Raw genomic sequence first — 17,995 nt, forward strand, 5'->3', positions numbered from 1 at the left:
AGTAATAGATAAACAAGTCAATAAGTTTCCCTCAGAAAGTTCAGGCCCAGGGAATATAAAACACGCTTTTTACCAAAATGCAGTGATCTCAATCCTGGGCTGTTTAATTGTTCTACAGCATAAGAGAAGGAAAACTCGGATGTGAGACAAGATGGCGGACTGAAGCCAGCTTTCAACAAAGGCTCCCGTCCAGAAGGAGAGTTAAGGGACAGGAATTTAGTAAGTATCCTGGTGGACTTGAGCCTCACCAAGAGAGAAGGCTGAAGAACGCACATCAACACCGCTGAGGCAAGTTGTGATCACAAGGACGCAAACAAAAGGTACAAAATCCACCACCAAGCTGACGGGAGTCCCCCTCCCCCATGAGACCGCTCTGTAGCCCCACAATTGAACAAGTGGGCAGAAATTAAAGCCCCTCCCACTACACTCCACGGGAGAGACCTTCTAAAAACTGGACCTACCTCCCCTACTGGGGTGCCGTGGCGTTCTCCTGCCGGACATAGGGCTGAATAAAACTTTGGGAATCCTTTGCCGGCAACCCTGAATCCCCGGCGCTCCCCTCCCGCCCACTGAGGTCTGGAGGCCTGTCCCCCAGGACTTCGGATCCTTGGGTGATTTCTCAAGGGGAGTGGACAGTCCCCGAGTTGCGACTGGTCAGCATTGACTCTGAGGCGCGCCGAGTGAGGAGAGGGCACCGGGCTGAGGGGGAGTCACGCCTCGCGGCACTTCCCTGCGGTGCAGTGCAGCAACCCTCCCCGGGCATAGGGGACCCAAGACTGAATCAGACTCTGGCCTCCCCGCTGAGAGCTGAGAACCCCTACTCTCACTCGGGGTCTGAGGGCCTATCCCCCAGGAGTTCGGCTCCTTGGGTGATTTCTCGAGGGGAGTGCACAGTGCCTGAGCTGCGTCAGGTCAGCGCTGACTCTGGGACACGTGAGCGAGGAGAGGGCACTCCGCTGAGGGGAAATCAAGCCTTGGCGGCACTTCCCTGCAGTGCAGTGCAGGAGCCCTCCCCGGGCACAAGACTGAATAAGACTCTGGCCTCCCCGCTGAGAGCTGAGAGCCCCTACTCTCACTCGGGGTCTGAGGGCCTATCCCTCCGGAGTTCGGCTCCTTGGGTGATTTCTCGAGGGGAGTGCACAGTGCCTGAGCTGCGTCAGGTCAGCGCTGACTCTGGGATACGTGAGCGAGGAGAGGGCACTCTGCTGAGGGAAAATCAAGCCTTGGCGGCACTTCCCTGCGGTGCAGTGCAGGAGCCCTCCCCGGACCGTAGTATTGCGTGAAACTGAATGAAACTCTAGCTTCCCCCCGCCCCACTCCCAATCGGGGTCTGGGGGCCCATCCCCCAAGAGTTCTGATTCTTGGGGGATCTCTTAAGGGGTGTGGACCCAGCACAAACTGCGGCCGCTCAGTGCTGACTCTGGGGCGCGGGACAGAGGAGAAAAGGGTCGCCTGAGTGCCCACACCAGAGCAGCAGTTCCCTGGAGGTAGATCAACAGCCGTTTTTTCTTTAACGGCAGAACGCTCACTTCTGGATATTCTGAGGCCACACCCCCTGTCTCCCTGGGCAACCAGAGGAGGCCACAGGTGACACGGCTCACAAACCCAGAAGCCTCCAGGGCGGGGCCGACCCAGAGAGGTGTTCAGACGCAATTCTCCAGCAGCAAAGACGTTTGAACTCAAAACAGCCCGTCTCCTGTAGGCGACGACAGGAACAGAGACAGAACCTCACAAAGTTGTCTGTTCTGTTCTGTTCTGTTAGCAGCATCCATCAGGGACGGGGCTAAGCCTGAGTGAACACCTCCTTCCCATCACCTGCATCAAACACTCAAAGATGTCAGGCCCCATCTCCTCCTGCTAGATAGCAGCAGTCTGCGGGGGCCTGGCAGACTTCCTCGCGATTCAGGCAGGTGCAAACCCCTGGAGTGTCTGTTCACTGCAGGCAACTGGGTTAGCCATCTGCAGAGATACCAGTGACTGGGTCCGACGGAGGGGCAAAGTGGGGAAGGAGACGTCGACCTTCCCAGACTGCTCTGTTTGCGGGGTGGCTCCTCCTGACTCCACGCTGCACTGGGGTGAGCTGTCTCAGAGGAGTCACCAGGCCCCTGTGATCCAGTTCCCAGAGACCTCTTGAACCCTTCCACCTGAGACAAGTGCCGATTGAGACAGTTGATTCGGACCTTTTGAACTGGGCTAATAGACTGAGGACTTTTCAGGCGGTGCCCTGGGTGTGCGATTGTAGGAAGGTTTGATTCTCCTTTTCCAACTGGGGCCAGAGGTGGGCAGGCGGGGTGACTTAATTGCTGATTTTTCCACACAGCTGAGACTTCAAGCCAGAGTAGAAGTTGCAATAGGATCGAACAGAAACCAGCTGAAAACAAGACAGAACCACTTTGATCCACCACACCAGACAGGGCCCCAGTTTCTCAGGCCACAACACTGTACGGGCCCTCGATAAAACCCCAGGGGAAAAACCAAAGGGAGTAAACCATGGGGCGGAATCAGCGGAAAAACTCTGGTAACATGAATAACCAGAATAGATCAACCCCCCCAAGAAAAGATACGGCAGATGTGATTGAAGATCCCATTCATAAACAACTGGCTGAGATGTCAGAAGTCGAATTCAGAATTTGGTTTGCAGACAAGATTAATAAAATGGAATTAGGAATTCGAGGAGAAATTCAAAAACTGTCTCAAGAATTTAACGAATTTAAAGACAAAACCACCAAAGACTTAGACACACTGAAACAAGAACTTACAGCCCTCAAAGATATGAAAAATACAGTAGAATCCCTCAGTAACAGAATGGAGCAAGCAGAAGAAAGGATTTCTGACATTGAAGATAAAGTCTTCGAACGCTCCCAATCTCTCAAAGAGGAAGAGAAATGGAGAGCAAAAACGGATCACTCACTCAGAGAGCTCTCAGATAATTCGAAAAAAAATAACATAAGGGTTATAGGAATTTCGGAGGCTGATGACGTGGCAGCCAAGGGCACAGAGGCCCTTCTACATGAAATTATGAAAGAAAATTTTCCAGACATGCCTAGAGAATCTGAAATTCAGATAGCAGACAGCTTCAGAACCCCAGCACGATTCAACCCCAAAAAGCCATCTCCCAGACATATCATAATTAGCTTCACTAAAGTTAACATGAAAGAGAAGATTCTCAAAGCAGCCCGGCGAAAGAAAACTATAACGTACAAAGGTAAGAATATTAGAATAACTGCAGATCTCTCTGCTGAAACTTTTCAAGCAAGAAGAGGCTGGTCATCAACTTTTAATCTCCTAAAGCAAAAAAACTTTCAACCCAGGATCTTGTATCCAGCTAAACTGAGTTTCATCTATGATGGAGAAATTAAATACTTCAATGACATTCATATGTTGAAAAAATTTGCCATAAGTAAACCAGCTCTTCAGGATGTTCTCAGACCTATCCTCCACAATGACCAACCCAATCCTATACCACAAAAGTAAACTCACTCAGAAACTTCGGATCAAACTCCAACTTCCACACTGGCGAAAGGATTAAAAATGTCCACTGGACCTTTGAAAAACTCGATACCCAAAATTCCACCAGACTTATCCTTACTCTCCATCAATGTGAATGGCTTAAACTGTCCTCTAAAGAGGCATAGGTTAGCTGACTGGATACAAAAACTTAAGCCAGATATTTGTTGCATACAAGAGTCACATCTCAACTTAAAAGACAAATACAGACTCAGGGTGAAAGGATGGTCATCCATATTTCAGGCAAATGGTAATCAGAAAAAAGCAGGTGTTGCAATTTTATTTGCAGATACAGTAGGCTTTAAACCATCAAAAGTAAGGAAGGACAAGAATGGTCACTTCATATTTGTTAAGGGTAATACTCAATATGACGAGATCTCAATTATTAATATCTATGCACCCAACCAGAATGCACCTCAATTTATAAAAGAAACTCTAACAGACATGAGTAACTTGATTTCCTCCAGCTCCATAATCGTTGGAGATTTCAACACTCCCTTGGCAGTGTTGGATCGATCCTCCAGAAAGAAGCTGAGCAAAGAAATCTTAGATTTAAACCTAACCATCCAGTATTTAGATTTAGCAGACATCTACAGAACATTTCATCCCAACAAAACTGAATACACATACTTCTCATCAGCCCACGGAACTTACTCCAAAATTGATCACATTTTAGGTCACAAGTCTAACCTCAGTCAATTTAAAGGAATAGAAATTATTCCATGCATCTTCTCGGACCATCATGGAATAAAACTTGAATTGAGTAACAACAGGAATCTGCATACCCATACAAAAACATGGAAGTTAAATAACCTTATGCTGAATGATAGCTGGGTCAGAGATGAGATTAAGAAAGAAATCACCAATTTTTTGGAACAAAATGACAATGAAGACACAAGCTATCAGAACCTCTGGGACACTGCAAAGGCAGTTCTAAGAGGGAAATTTATAGCACTGCAAGCCTTCCTCAAGAGAACGGAAAGAGAGGAAGTTAACAACTTAATGGGACATCTCACACAACTGGAAAAGGAAGAACATTCCAACCCCAAACCCAGTAGAAGAAAAGAAATAACCAAAATTAGAGCAGAATTAAATGAAATTGAAAACAAAAGAATAATACAACAGATCAATAAATCAAAAAGCTGGTTTTTTGAAAAGGTCAATAAAATAGATAAACCTCTGGCCAACCTAATCAGGAAAAAAAGAGTAAAATCTCTAATATCATCAATCAGAAACAACAAAGACAAAATAACCACAGACTCATCAGAAATCCAAAAAATCCTTAATGAATATTACAAGAAACTTTATTCTCAGAAATATGAAAATCTGAAGGAAATAGACCGATACTTGGAAGCACGCCACCTTCCAAGACTTAACCAGAATCAAGTGGAAATGTTGAACAGACCCATATCAAGTTCAGAAATAGCATCAACCACACAAAACCTCCCTAAAAAGAAAAGCCCGGGACCAGATGGTTTCACGTCAGAATTCTACCAAACCTTTAAAGAGGAATTAGTACCTATATTACTCAACCTGTTCCAAAATGTAGAAAAAGAAGGAAGACTACCCAACACGTTCTATGAAGCAAATATCACCCTGATCCCCAAACCAGGAAAAGACCCAACAAGAAAAGAAAATTATAGACCAATATCACTAATGAATATAGATGCAAAAATATTCAACAAGATCCTAACAAACAGAATCCAGCAACACATCAAACAAATTATACATCATGACCAAGTTGGTTTTATCCCAGGGTCTCAAGGCTGGTTCAATATACGTAAATCTATAAATGTAATTCAGCACATAAACAAATTAAAAAACAAAGACCATATGATTCTCTCAATTGATGCAGAAAAAGCTTTTGATAATATCCAGCATCCCTTCATGATCAGAACACTCAAGAAAATTGGTCTAGAAGGGACTTTTCTTAAACTGATAGAGGCTATCTACAGCAAACCCACAGCCAATATCATATTGAATGGAGTTAAATTGGAATCATTTCCACTCAGATCAGGAACCAGACAAGGCTGCCCATTGTCTCCATTGCTTTTCAACATTGTAATGGAAGTTTTAGCCACCGCAATTAGGGAAGAAAAGGCGATCAAGGGTATCCATATAGGGTCAGAAGAGATCAAACTCTCGCTCTTCGCAGATGATATGATTGTGTATCTGGAAAACACTAGGGACTCTACTACAAAACTCCTAGAAGTGATCAAGGAATACAGCAGCGTCTCAGGTTACAAAATCAACATTCATAAATCGATAGCCTTTATATACACCAACAACAGTCAAATTGAAAAAGCAGTTAAGGACTCTATCCCATTCACAGTAGTGCCAAAGAAGATGAAATATTTGGGAATTTACCTAACAAAAGACGTGAAAGATCTCTATAAAGAGAACTATGAAACTCTAAGAAAAGAAATAGCTGAAAATGTTAACAAATGGAAAAACATACCATGCTCATGGCTAGGAAGAATCAACATTATCAAAATGTCCATACTACCCAAAGCAATATATACTTTCAACGCACTCCCTATTAAAGCTCCACTGTCATATTTTAAAGATCTTGAAAAAACATTACTTCGTTTTATATGGAATCAGAAAAAACCTCGAATAGCCAAGACATTACTCAGAAATAAAAACAAAACAGGAGGAATCACACTACCAGACCTCAGACTTTACTACAAATCGATAGTGATCAAAACAGCATGGTATTGGCACAAAAACAGAGAAGTAGATATCTGGAATAGAATAGAGAACCAAGAGATGAATCCAGCTACTTACCGCTATTTGATTTTTGACAAGCCAATTAAAAACATTCAGTGGGGAAAAGATTCCCTATTTAACAAATGGTGCTGGGTGAACTGGCTGGCAACCTGCAGAAGACTGAAATTGGACCCACACCTTTCACCATTAACTAAGATAGACTCTCATTGGATTAAAGATTTAAACTTAAGACATGAAACTATAAAAATACTAGAGGAGAATGCAGGGAAAACCCTTGAAGAAATCGGTCTGGGTGAGTATTTCATGAGGAGAACCCCCCGGGCAATGGAAGCAGCTTCAAAAATACACTACTGGGACTTGATCAAACTAAAAAGCTTCTGCACAGCTAAGAACACAGTAAGCAGAGCAAGCAGACAGCCCTCAGAATGGGAGAAGATATTTGCAGGGTATAACTCTGACAAAGGTTTAATAACCAGAATCCACAGAGAACTCAAACGCATCAGCAAGAAAAAAACAAGGGATCCCATCGCAGGCTGGGCAAGGGATTTGAAGAGAAACTTCTCTGAAGAAGACAGGCGCACGGCCTTCAGACATATGAAAAAATGCTCATCATCTTTAATCATCAGAGAAATGCAAATCAAAACTACTTTGAGATATCATCTAACTCCAATGAGACTAGCCTATATCACAAAATCTCAAGACCAGAGATGTTGGTGTGGATGCGGAGAAAAGGGAACACTTCTGCACTGCTGGTGGGAATGCAAATTAATACATTCCTTTTGGAGGGATATATGGAGAACACTCAGAGATCTAAAAATAGATCTGCCATTCAATCCTGTAATTCCTCTGCTGGGCATAGACCCAGAAGACCAAAAATCACAACATAACAAAGATATTTGTACCAGAATGTTTATTGCAGCCCAATTCATAATTGCTAAGTCATGGAAAAAGCCGAAGTGCCCATCGATCCACGAATGGATCAATAAATTGTGGTATATGTATACCATGGAATACTATGCAGCCTTAAAGAAAGATGGAGACTTTACCTCTTTCATGTTTACATGGATGGAGCTGGAACATATTCTTCTTAGTAAAGTATCCCAAGAATGGAAGAAAAAATACCCAATGTACACAGCCCTACTATGAAACTAATTTGGGACTCTCACATGAAAGCTATAACCCAGCTACAACTTAACAATAGGGGGAAGTGGGAAAGGGGGGGGTGGGTAGAGGGAGGGGAATCGGTGGGATCACACCTGTGGTGCATATTACAGGGGTATTTGCGAAACTTGGTAAATGTAGAATATAAATGTTTTGGCACAGTAACTGAGATAACGCCGGAAAGGCTATGTTAACCACTGGGATAAAAATGTGTCAAATGGTTTATGAAGTGAGTGTATGATGCCCCATAATCATATCATTGTATACACTTATGATTTAATAAAAAAATTAAAAAAAAAAAAAGAGAAGGAAAACTCCCAAATCCTTATTATAAAATGAATATTGATACCAAAAACTGACAAAGATTACATGTAGGAAGAAGACAAAACAAGTTTCACTTCTAAGAAATGTATGATGTTCAGAGTGACATTTATTTCATAAATGCATGAATGGTCTAATATTGAGATATCTAGAAACATAATTTATTATATTACCATAAGGGCTTCTTTTCGCCAGGATGTAGTTTCTACTTTTGCTAGCCCTTGACCCCCTTCCAACCCAGGAAATGTCTTGAGCAGATGGCCTGAAGGGAGCCTGAGAGATAAGTTTCTAGGAGGCCACTTCATGGTTCAAGAACTGGAAGGAACTGAAAGCTGGGCCAGGCGTATCATCAAACCACAGCCCCTGGACTAACGCCTGGTTGAGTCAATCCACTTGTAAACCACTCAAAGGGGAAGAACCTTGGGGAAGTAAAAGTCCACGCAAAACCATTATCTTGGATGTGAATTTCACTTCAAGTTAATATGTATCAATAACTCACATGCCTGAACTGGATTAATTCTTGTCAGTTCATTCCATCATTCACACATGATTCCACTACTCAGAGGGTGGTCCATGTGTTAGAAAAGCAGATTCTTCCATGCCCCCCCAACCCCGCCAGACCTACTGAATCAGAATCTGCAGGTATTTTTAATAAGACCCCAAGTGACTCGCACATGGAGGTTTGAAAAGCACTACTCTGGAGCATGTTTTACTTTATTAATTGCCATGAAAGGACACTGATTCAAGTAGCCAGACATATACTGTGCAGAGGTCATGGCTGTCCTTACCAGGTAAGTCATCTGAAAACATCTCCCTGGTGGATGGAGGCAGCCTCAGGGAAAGAATCTGAGGCTTGCAGTTAGCCTGTCACCTTGTGCCACATCACTGCTGATGATCTTTCTGTGCTACTATGTATTTCCAACACCCCAACAGGAAGCCAGAATAGAAAGGCTTGAGGTGACAGATTCAGTCTTTAGTTCCGGCTCTGCAGCAAAGAGTCAGTGAGGTTTATTTACTTGCAACTGAGGAAGCTGGAGTTGTTCATCTCTATAATTACTTAGCCCTACCTGTCAATAATTCTAAGCAGCCAGTATTCAACTCTCAATGACTCTCAACTGTTAATGAAGGCCACATATGTTTCAGTCTTCATCATCAGAGATGAAGGGTTGCACTATAAGTGCCCATCACTCCATTTTACCATTCTGTGCTATCAGCAGTCCACCTTATTAAGCCACCAATATTACTTAAGTTTCTTCTACAACAATGCTACATAAAAAAAAAGAAAGAAAAAAAAAAGAAATCAAGATCTTAGGGACATACACATGTTTATTTCACACTCAGTTCTGTGGGTCAACTGCAGTTCAGCCGATCTCATCTGGGCTTAGCTGTCCTCCATGCTCACAGTCAATTTTATTATTCTTCACATGCTTGCATTCTAGGGCTTGGGCTGAAAGTATAATCCAGTGCATTCTCTTCTCGTGGCCAAAAGGGCTGGCATAGACTTGCCATGCTCCCTAAAGGCCTTAGCTCAGCGCTGGTTTCTGGTCACTTCTGCCCATGACCAAGCTCATAGTCAAAGAGAAGGGAACCACAGCCCATCCCTGGATGGATGGAGTATGCCAGGATTTATCAGGAACCACCTGATACCTTATGGGTTTGGGTAACTAAAGTAGATATAAAATGGGATAGAGCTGGCTAAATCAAACCTGAAAGTCAGGTATTTCTAGGTATACCTAGTCTGGTTGTCTGTGGAGTCACTTAGAAGCCTACTCCAGAAGGAACTGAAGACCCTCTAAAGAGAGAAATCACTCTAGAGAAAAATAAAATAGGGCTTGATGAGCTTAACCCATTTACTATATCTTAGTTACTAAGTGGAAGGAGAGATTTTGAGTTTAATATGATGTCTGTGACTCAGATTTCCCTCCTGGAGTAGCTCCCACTGGACTCCCATGTGAGCATCCTTCTCCAGCTATACCCCAGCCACCAAGCAGGTTGGTGCCTTGAACTTGCACCACGCTAGCGAGGGGGCTGTAATGACAGAAGCATGAGAACACTTGCTGGAGCTGCATCCTGAGCAGGTGGGAGGGGATGGGCTGTGTGCCTGCCTGGGGGTATGGACTTGGATGGGAATACAGTCAGCTCCTCTGAGTGACAGTAGGATAGGCCAAGGGTGTGGAGGCCATGCTGACAGGTGGGCAGGGCTTTGGCAGTGTGTGGAGTTCATCTTCTGGTTACCTTTGTGTTCTAAACAAAATAATAACAGGGTCACAAACTGAAAGTGAGGTGAAGGTGCTGGAGGTTTGAGGACAGAGTGGGAAATGGGAAATACCCAACCTCTGGTGGAAACTCAAAAGACTGAAGAAACTAAGGAAAACACGCAATGTGTTACCAGGTAACATCAAGGTGCACTGGAGACTGGAGGTCACAGAAGGATGGTGACACATCATGCCATGTGTATGCCTGGACTTTTCCGACCTCCCTCAGCCCTGTAGGTGATGCACAGAGCAGGCAGGGGCTGAGCTCAGCCAGGGCTGTGGCTTTACCACAGGAAGACAATGGAGTAAAAGAAGCTGAGATATTGAAAGGGGCTGCAAGGGAGGGACGTCAGGACAGCCCTGATTTAAGAAAGGAGCTAAGAACCCAAGTGGGGTGAGGAATGGCCAAAAGTAGAAGAGTTAATGTATTTCACAACTCAACGGACTTTTTGACTTAGGATATAAGAATGAAGAAACTGGGATGTGAGGTCACAGTGTAGGATATTAGACACTAAAATTAAAGAGGGGCTGGAGTTACTGGTAATGATCTGGCAGCAAGTGGGTGACCTGGGGGTGCTGTCCAAGGCCACTGGAAAGAAGGAAATCAAAGACCCAAGCAGCTGTCCTATTAGAAGAAATGTCTGTGTGTATATTGAATTATCAAGCACTTGTGCAGGGTTCTGTTGGAGCAATTGACTGTAAACTTCTAAGAAATGAAGGGAAGGGATGGGAAGATGGGGAAGTGCCACAAGTGGGAGCTGGAGCAGCTGATCCAGCAGCAGGGAGAATGATTTGGAGGAGGTGAGGGGGACTTCACTTCACCCCCACACCCTGTGGCATGAGGGTTGAGGGAGGAAAACAGCAGAGAGCTATCCCTGGAAAGAGCTGCAGGAAAAGCAGTACCTGGGGGTGGAGCCACGTTTCAGTAAGGGGGTGAAGGGCAAAGGGAAGGGTGGGAGAAGAGGTGCAGGAACACTCTGAGGGGGGACTGAGCACCGCAGAGGCTGCCTAGAAGAGCCCCCAGAGGGGCGAGGGCTCTGATAGAACTGGAACAGAAGATGCAAAAAGCCCTGTCAAAAGTATAGTGCAAGAAGCAAGGATGGCTTGGGAAACTGATGCAAATGGGGATAAAGACAAATAATGAATGTTGCCCAGGTTTTCAAAGGCAGAAAGCAATGGCAGGCAATGTGGTAGGTCTCAGGAAAACAATACCCCTGGCCAGTGGGCTTAAAGACTGGGGAGGATCACTAAACTTAATTGCTGCCACCTGGTACAAGTCACAGCAGGGATTTCCTCACCTCTCTGGGCATAGCCCGTAAAATATAATTTCACTGTTAAATCACAAATGCTCAAGTTTCTCAGACCTATCTATGAATTGGAAGCTCTGGGAGTGGGGCCCTGCAACCCATTTTAGCAGGTCCCCCAGGTAATCCTGATGCAAGTTAAAGCGTGAGAACTCTACAAATGGGTTAACCCAAGCTGTTCCTCTCAATCTCATGTAGCACTTGCTCATCTAAATCCCTGAGGGTAGAGCCTCAGGGTGGCTATTTTTTAAAGTTCCCCTGGAGATTCTGAGATGAGCAGTGGAGACTTAGGGCTCTACCAGGTATAAGAATTGTTAGAGAAGAGGCAAACCTGGCTCTGAGAATTATCTAGGTGCTCTAAAGATACAGATGCCAGGATTCTGCCTCCGATAGCTGAGTCAGACTTTTGCTGGGTAGGGTTGGGCAGGCAGGCATGGGCATCCTCCAGGGCTGGGACTGACCAGGGATTATCTTACAATGACAGGGTTGATAAATGCACTGTTTAAGGCCCTGACTTTCACCCTACATTTTCTGGCCCCTGGCCCTTGGACAGGTCACCTGCTCCCTTTACTCCTGTCTGGGAACACAGTCAGTGGATCCACTACCAATGCAAGGCTCTGCTAGACTGGGAACAACACACTGAAATGTAGCAACATGTGTGTGGACAAACAGGATCTGACCGCCTGTCACCATCCAGCCAAGATGCAGAGATGGGCTTTAGGTCCAAACAATCTTGATTTTCAGAAGGCAGCAATTCTGGAGAACCGAGAGAATAGACTCTCAATTTTGTTTTGCCCCAGTTACAATTCTAATAATTTTTATAATGTGAGTACCAGAAAAAAAAAAAACTAGAAAAATTTAACTTTATCTGATAGAAAACAAAGCAAAGTAGTTTATGCTCTAATAATGCAAAATGTTTAAACAACATAAAGATAATTTTCAGTTTAACAAAATAGCTAAGAGAATCATCAAAGAAAACATATTATCCAAGTAACCTTTACCGATTCACAATGTCTACTATCTGTGTACGACTACCTCCTCAGAGTCTCCTGAGACAAACATCCTCCCAATCACGGTGAAACCTTAACTAGATAATCACAGAAAATGTCAAAAAAATATATACAAACTAAACAAGCTAAGTCAGCTATACTGCTTCAGCTTACCTTCTCAGACTCCATTTTACAGACTGATTTTCCAGTTTCAGGTAAGGTGGCCTACCTGCCATCTACCTGCAGACAAAAAAGCTCAAGAAAACCAAGAAGTTAGAAAAATACAAATAGTCAAGCTGTGGGCCCAGCAATGGCCTTTTAGGGATCCAGCTAAAATATTAAGAAGCTTTTCAAAAAAATATCAAGAGTGGTCATGTAAAAATATTGAATTATTAATAAAAGCTAATATATGTTGGGTACTTCCTGTGAGCCTAGCATAGGATCAAATGCTTCCTGTTGTACCAGGTCTGATGTGTAAGTTTGCAAACTTGGCACCATACACTTACATTGGCAGCATTGTACAAACAGTTCAATAAGGTATCATAACTTCAGTATATCAGTATCTCACAGCTGTGTACATGTTCACATATGACAGTGTCTTCATAAGGGGTGTTCATTGTTGTTGCCTGTTTTTGTGTGCCACTGCAAGAATGTCAGAACTTAAATTAGAGCAACAAAGAAACATTGAATTTCTTGTTAAACTTGGCGAAAGTGGAAGTGAAATAAGGGACATGTTAGTCCAAGGGCCTGGGCATAATGCCATGAAGAAAATAGCAGTTTACAAATGGATTAAATGGTTTTATGGGGGAAGAGAAAGGGATACTGATGAAGAGAGGTGAGGGTGGCCAGTAACAAGCAGAACTGATGAAAACATTTCAAAAATCCATCAAATTGTGCATCAAAATGATTTGGCTGCCTATAAGAAGCATAGCAGACAAAGTAAACATCAGTAGAAAAACAATTCGAAAGATCTGAACTGAAAATCTTGGCATGAGAAAACTGTACAAAAATGGTCCCAAAGGAGCTCACTAATGAGCAAATCAAAGGGGAGTCAACATTTGGCAGGACCTTTCGGAAAGGCAAAATGATTCTGTGGGCCATAACTAGTGATGAAATATGGGCATACCAGTCTGACCCTGAAACAAAGTATCAAAGTGCACAATGGAAGTCAGCCAATTCTTCATGACCAAAAAAGTTCCATCAGTCCAAACTAAGAGTCAAAACAATGTTGCTAATCTTTTCTGATATCAGAGGGATAGTTCATTATGAATTTGTACCAACTACACAAACAGCCACATATGCTATTCAGAAGTGCTAAAAAGACTTCGTGAAAAAGTTAGATGAAAACAACCCAAACATTGATGCACATAGATTTATATGGAGATAAGTTTTTTTCCCTCTGGGATAAATGCCCAGGAAAGCAATTTCTGGGTCATATGTTAAGTGTAAACAAATTTTTATGAAAAAATATATTTTTTGTCATCTTTTTATTTCAGATTATTATGAGGGTACAACCAGTTAGGTTACAATGTTTGCATTTGTTAGGTAAAGTCCCTTTTGTAGTTGTGTCCCTTACCTAAGATGTGTGCCATTAAACCTTTACATTGTGCCCTTTAGATGGGAGTACAGAAATCCTCCTCCTCCCTTCTCCCTTCTGCTCCCTTCCCCCTAAATTGAATTAAATTGAGTTTTTCTCTTGTGTGGGCTTGTATTAGTTCATCTACTGGCTTCATATTAGCATTGAATACATTGGATACTTGCTTTTCCATTCTTGTGATACTTTACTAAAGAGAATGTTTTCCAACTCTAACCAGGTTAATCCAAAAGATGTAAAGTCTCCATCATTTTTATAGCTGAATAGTATTCCATGGTATACATATACCACAGTTTATTAATCCATTCATGGGTTGATGGGTACTTGGGTTGATTCCACATCTTAGTGATTAAATTTCCTTATGATAAAATGATTTCTTTTCTTCTGGCTCGATACCTAGTAATGGGATTGCAGAATCAATTGGAAGGTCTAATTTGGGTTCTTTGAGGATTCTCTATACTTCTATCTAAAGAGGCTGTATTAGTTTGCAATCCCACCAACAGTGTAAAAGTGTTTCTTTCTCTTCACATCTGTACCAGTATCTGCAGCATTAGGACATTGCAATGTGGGCTATTCTCACTGGGGTTAGGTGATATCTCACAGTGGTTTTGATTCACTTCTCTGATGATTAGGGATGATGAGCATTTTTTTCATATGCTTTTTACACATATACTTGTCTGTCTTCTTTAGGGAAAGTTCAGTTCATGTCTCTTGTCAGTGATATATGGGATTGTTGGGTCTTTTTTGTTGATTAATTTGAATTCTTTGTAGATTCCGTTTATCAACCTTTTGTCAGACTCATACTATGCAATATCTTTTCCCATTCTGAAGGCTATTTGCTTTAACTGTTGAGTCCTCAGCAGGGCAGAAGCTTTTTAATTTAATTAAATCTCATTTATTTATTTTTGTTATTATTGCCCATGCCAAGGCAGTCTTCTTCATAAAACCTTTCCCCAGTCCAATATCATCAAGACTTTTTTCCACACTTCCTTCTAGGATTTTTATCATTTCATGCCTTAGATTTAAATCTTTTATCCATCTTAAATTAATTTTTGCAAGTGTTGAGAGGTGTGGGATAACTTGTGGTTATCCAGTTCTTCCAGCACCATTTATTTAATAAGAATTCTCTTCCCCCGTGTATGCTTTTGTCTGGTTTATTGAGGATCAGTTGGTGATAAAGGATGGTTTCATGTCTAGGTTTGTATTCTGTTTCATAGATATATGTCTCTATTTTAGTGCCAAATACCATACTGTTTGGTCACTGTGGCCTTGTAGTATAATGTGAAGTCTGGCAGAGTGATGCCTCTGGATTCATTTTTATTACTAAGAATAGACATGGCTATATGGGGTTTTTACTGGTTCCATACAAAATGAAGAACTATTTTTTCAAGTTCTTCAAAGTATGATATTGGTATTTTAACGGTGATTGCATTAAATCTGTAGATTACCTTGAATAGTATAGACATTTTTAACAATGTTGATTCTTCCCAGTTAAGAGCATGATATGTTTTCCATTTGTTAATGTCTTCTGCTATTTCTTTTCTCAGGGTTTCATAATTCTCTTTATAGAGATCCATCACTGCCTTTGTTAGGTATATTCCTAGGTATATCATTTTCTATAAAACTACTATTATGAATACTGTGTGCTTGATTTGCTACTCAGCTTGATTGCTATTGGCATATACAAAGGCTACTGTGGACATTGATTCTATACCCTACAACATTACTGTATTTCTTGATCACTTCCAGAAGTCTTGTGGTTGAGTCTTTGGGGTTTTCTAAGAACAAGATAATATCTTCCATGAAGAGTGAGAGCTTGACCTCCTCTGCCCTCACTTGGATGCCCTTGATATCCTTCTCTTGCCTGATTGCATTGGCTAGAACTTCCAACACTGTGTTGAACCATAGTGGTGACAGTGGATATTCTTGTCTGGTTCCAGTTCTAAGTGGAAAAGTTTTCAGTTTTACTCCATTCAGTATGATATCAGCTGAGGGTTTGTCATGGATAGTTTATATCAGTGTAAGAAATGTCCCATCTATGCCTAATTTCTTTTCCTTTCTTTTCTATCTCTCTCTCTCTTTTTTTTTTTTTTTCTTGGAGAGAAAGTCTCACTCAGTTGCCTTGGTGTTGAGTGCTATACCATCATAGCTCAAAGCAACCTCAAACTCTTGGGCTCAAATGATTCTCTTGCCTCAGACTCCTGAGTACCTGGTACTACAGGCACCTGCCACAATGCCTGGCTATTTTTTAGAGACAGGGTCTCACTCATGCTCAGGCTGGTCTCAAACTCCTAAGCTCAAGCAATTCACCCACCTTAGCTTCCTGGACTGCTGAGGTTATAGTCATGAGCCACTGCACCTGGCCTTATACCTAATTTCTTAAGTATTCTTATCAGAAAAAGATGCTGAATTTTGTTGAATGCTTTTTCTGCATCTATTGAGAGGATTATATGGTCTTTGTTGATGCTTCTATTTATGTGGTGCATTATATTTATGGATTTTTGTATGTTAAACCAGCTTTGCATCCCTGGGATAAAACCTATTTGATCATGATGTATAATTTTTAATATGGAGCTATATTCTATTTGCTAGGATTTTTATTGAGTGTTTTTGCATTGATGTTCATTAGACAGGCCTATAGTTTTCCTTTTGGGGGTGTCCTTTCCTGCTTTTGGTATCAGTGTGATGTTTGCTTCATAGAACCTGTTGGGAAGGATTCCCCTCTTAACAATATTTTGGAATAATTTCAGCAATACAGGTACAAGTTCTTCTTTGAATGTCTGAAAGAAATGTGGTGTGATGCCATCTGGTCCAGGGCCTTTTGCAGGGGGTTTGGGGGGACTGTTTTGTTGTTTCATCAATTTCAGAGCCAGATATTTGTCTTTTCAAGAGTTCTACTTCTTCCTGGTTAAGTCTAGCGAGGCCATGTGATTTCAAGTATTGGTCCATTTCCTTCACATTGTCAAATTCTGGGCATAGAGTTTTATATAGTAATCAGAAATCATATCTTGTGTATATGTGGTATCTTTTGTTGTTTCCTCTTTTTCACTTCTGATTGAGTTTATTAGAGATCTTACTTTTCTGTTTCTAGTGAGTCTGATGAAAGATTTATCAATTTTGTTTATCTTTTCAAAGAACCAACTTTTGGTTTCATTAATTTTCTGATGGATTCCTTGCCATTCAATTTCATTTATTTATTTTTCTTTGCTTTTTTTTTTAGAGACAGTCTCACTTTAACACCCTTGGTAGAGTGCCATGGCATCAGAGCTCATAGCAGCCTCCAGCTCTTGGGCTTAGGCAATTCTCTTGCCTCAGCCTCCTGAGTAGCTGAGGCTACAGGCACCTGCCACAATGCCCAGCTATTTGTTGTTGTTGTTGTTGTTGTTGCAGTTTGGCCAGGGCTGGGTTCAAACCCGCCACCCTTGGTATATGGGGCCAGCACCCTACTCACTGAGCCACCGGTGCTGCCCAATTTTATTTATTTATTATTTAATTTTGGTTATTTCTTTTCTTCTGCTAGGTCTGGTTCCTTTTTTATTGTTTCATTAAGATGCTTTATTAGGTTGTTTATGTGCCTTCTTTCTGTTTTTTGGATGTGGGCTTCTAATGTGATAGATTTCCCTTTTAGGACTTCTTTTGCAGTATGCCACAGGTTTTGTTAGCTTGTGGCTTCATTGTTGTTCTGTTCAAAAAATCTAATGCTTTCCTTCTTTCCCTCATTCTTGACCCAACTGTCATTCAGCATAAGGTTGTTCAGTTTCCATGACTTTGTGTAGGGATGAAGGTTTTTGCTGGAGTTGAGTTCTACTTTTATTCCCTTGTGGTATGAGTAGGTATAAGGTATAATTTCAATTATTTTAATTTTATGGAGGTTTGATTTGTGTCCCAGGATATGATCTATATTGGAATATGATCTGTGAGCTGATGAGAAGAATGTAAAGTTTTTAGCTTTGGGGTGGTATGGTCTGTACCATATGTATAGTATCTATTAAGCCCAATTGTTCTAGGGTCACATTTAAGTCACTTGTTCCTTGGTTTAGTTTCTATATATAAGATCTGCTCAATTCTGTTGGTGGGGTGTTGAAGTCTCCAGTATTATAGTGTTATAGGATATTATGTTGCACAGACCAGTCA

Source organism: Nycticebus coucang, chromosome 4 (assembly GCF_027406575.1).
Source record: "Nycticebus coucang isolate mNycCou1 chromosome 4, mNycCou1.pri, whole genome shotgun sequence".
NCBI classification, from domain to species: Eukaryota; Metazoa; Chordata; class Mammalia; order Primates; family Lorisidae; genus Nycticebus; species Nycticebus coucang.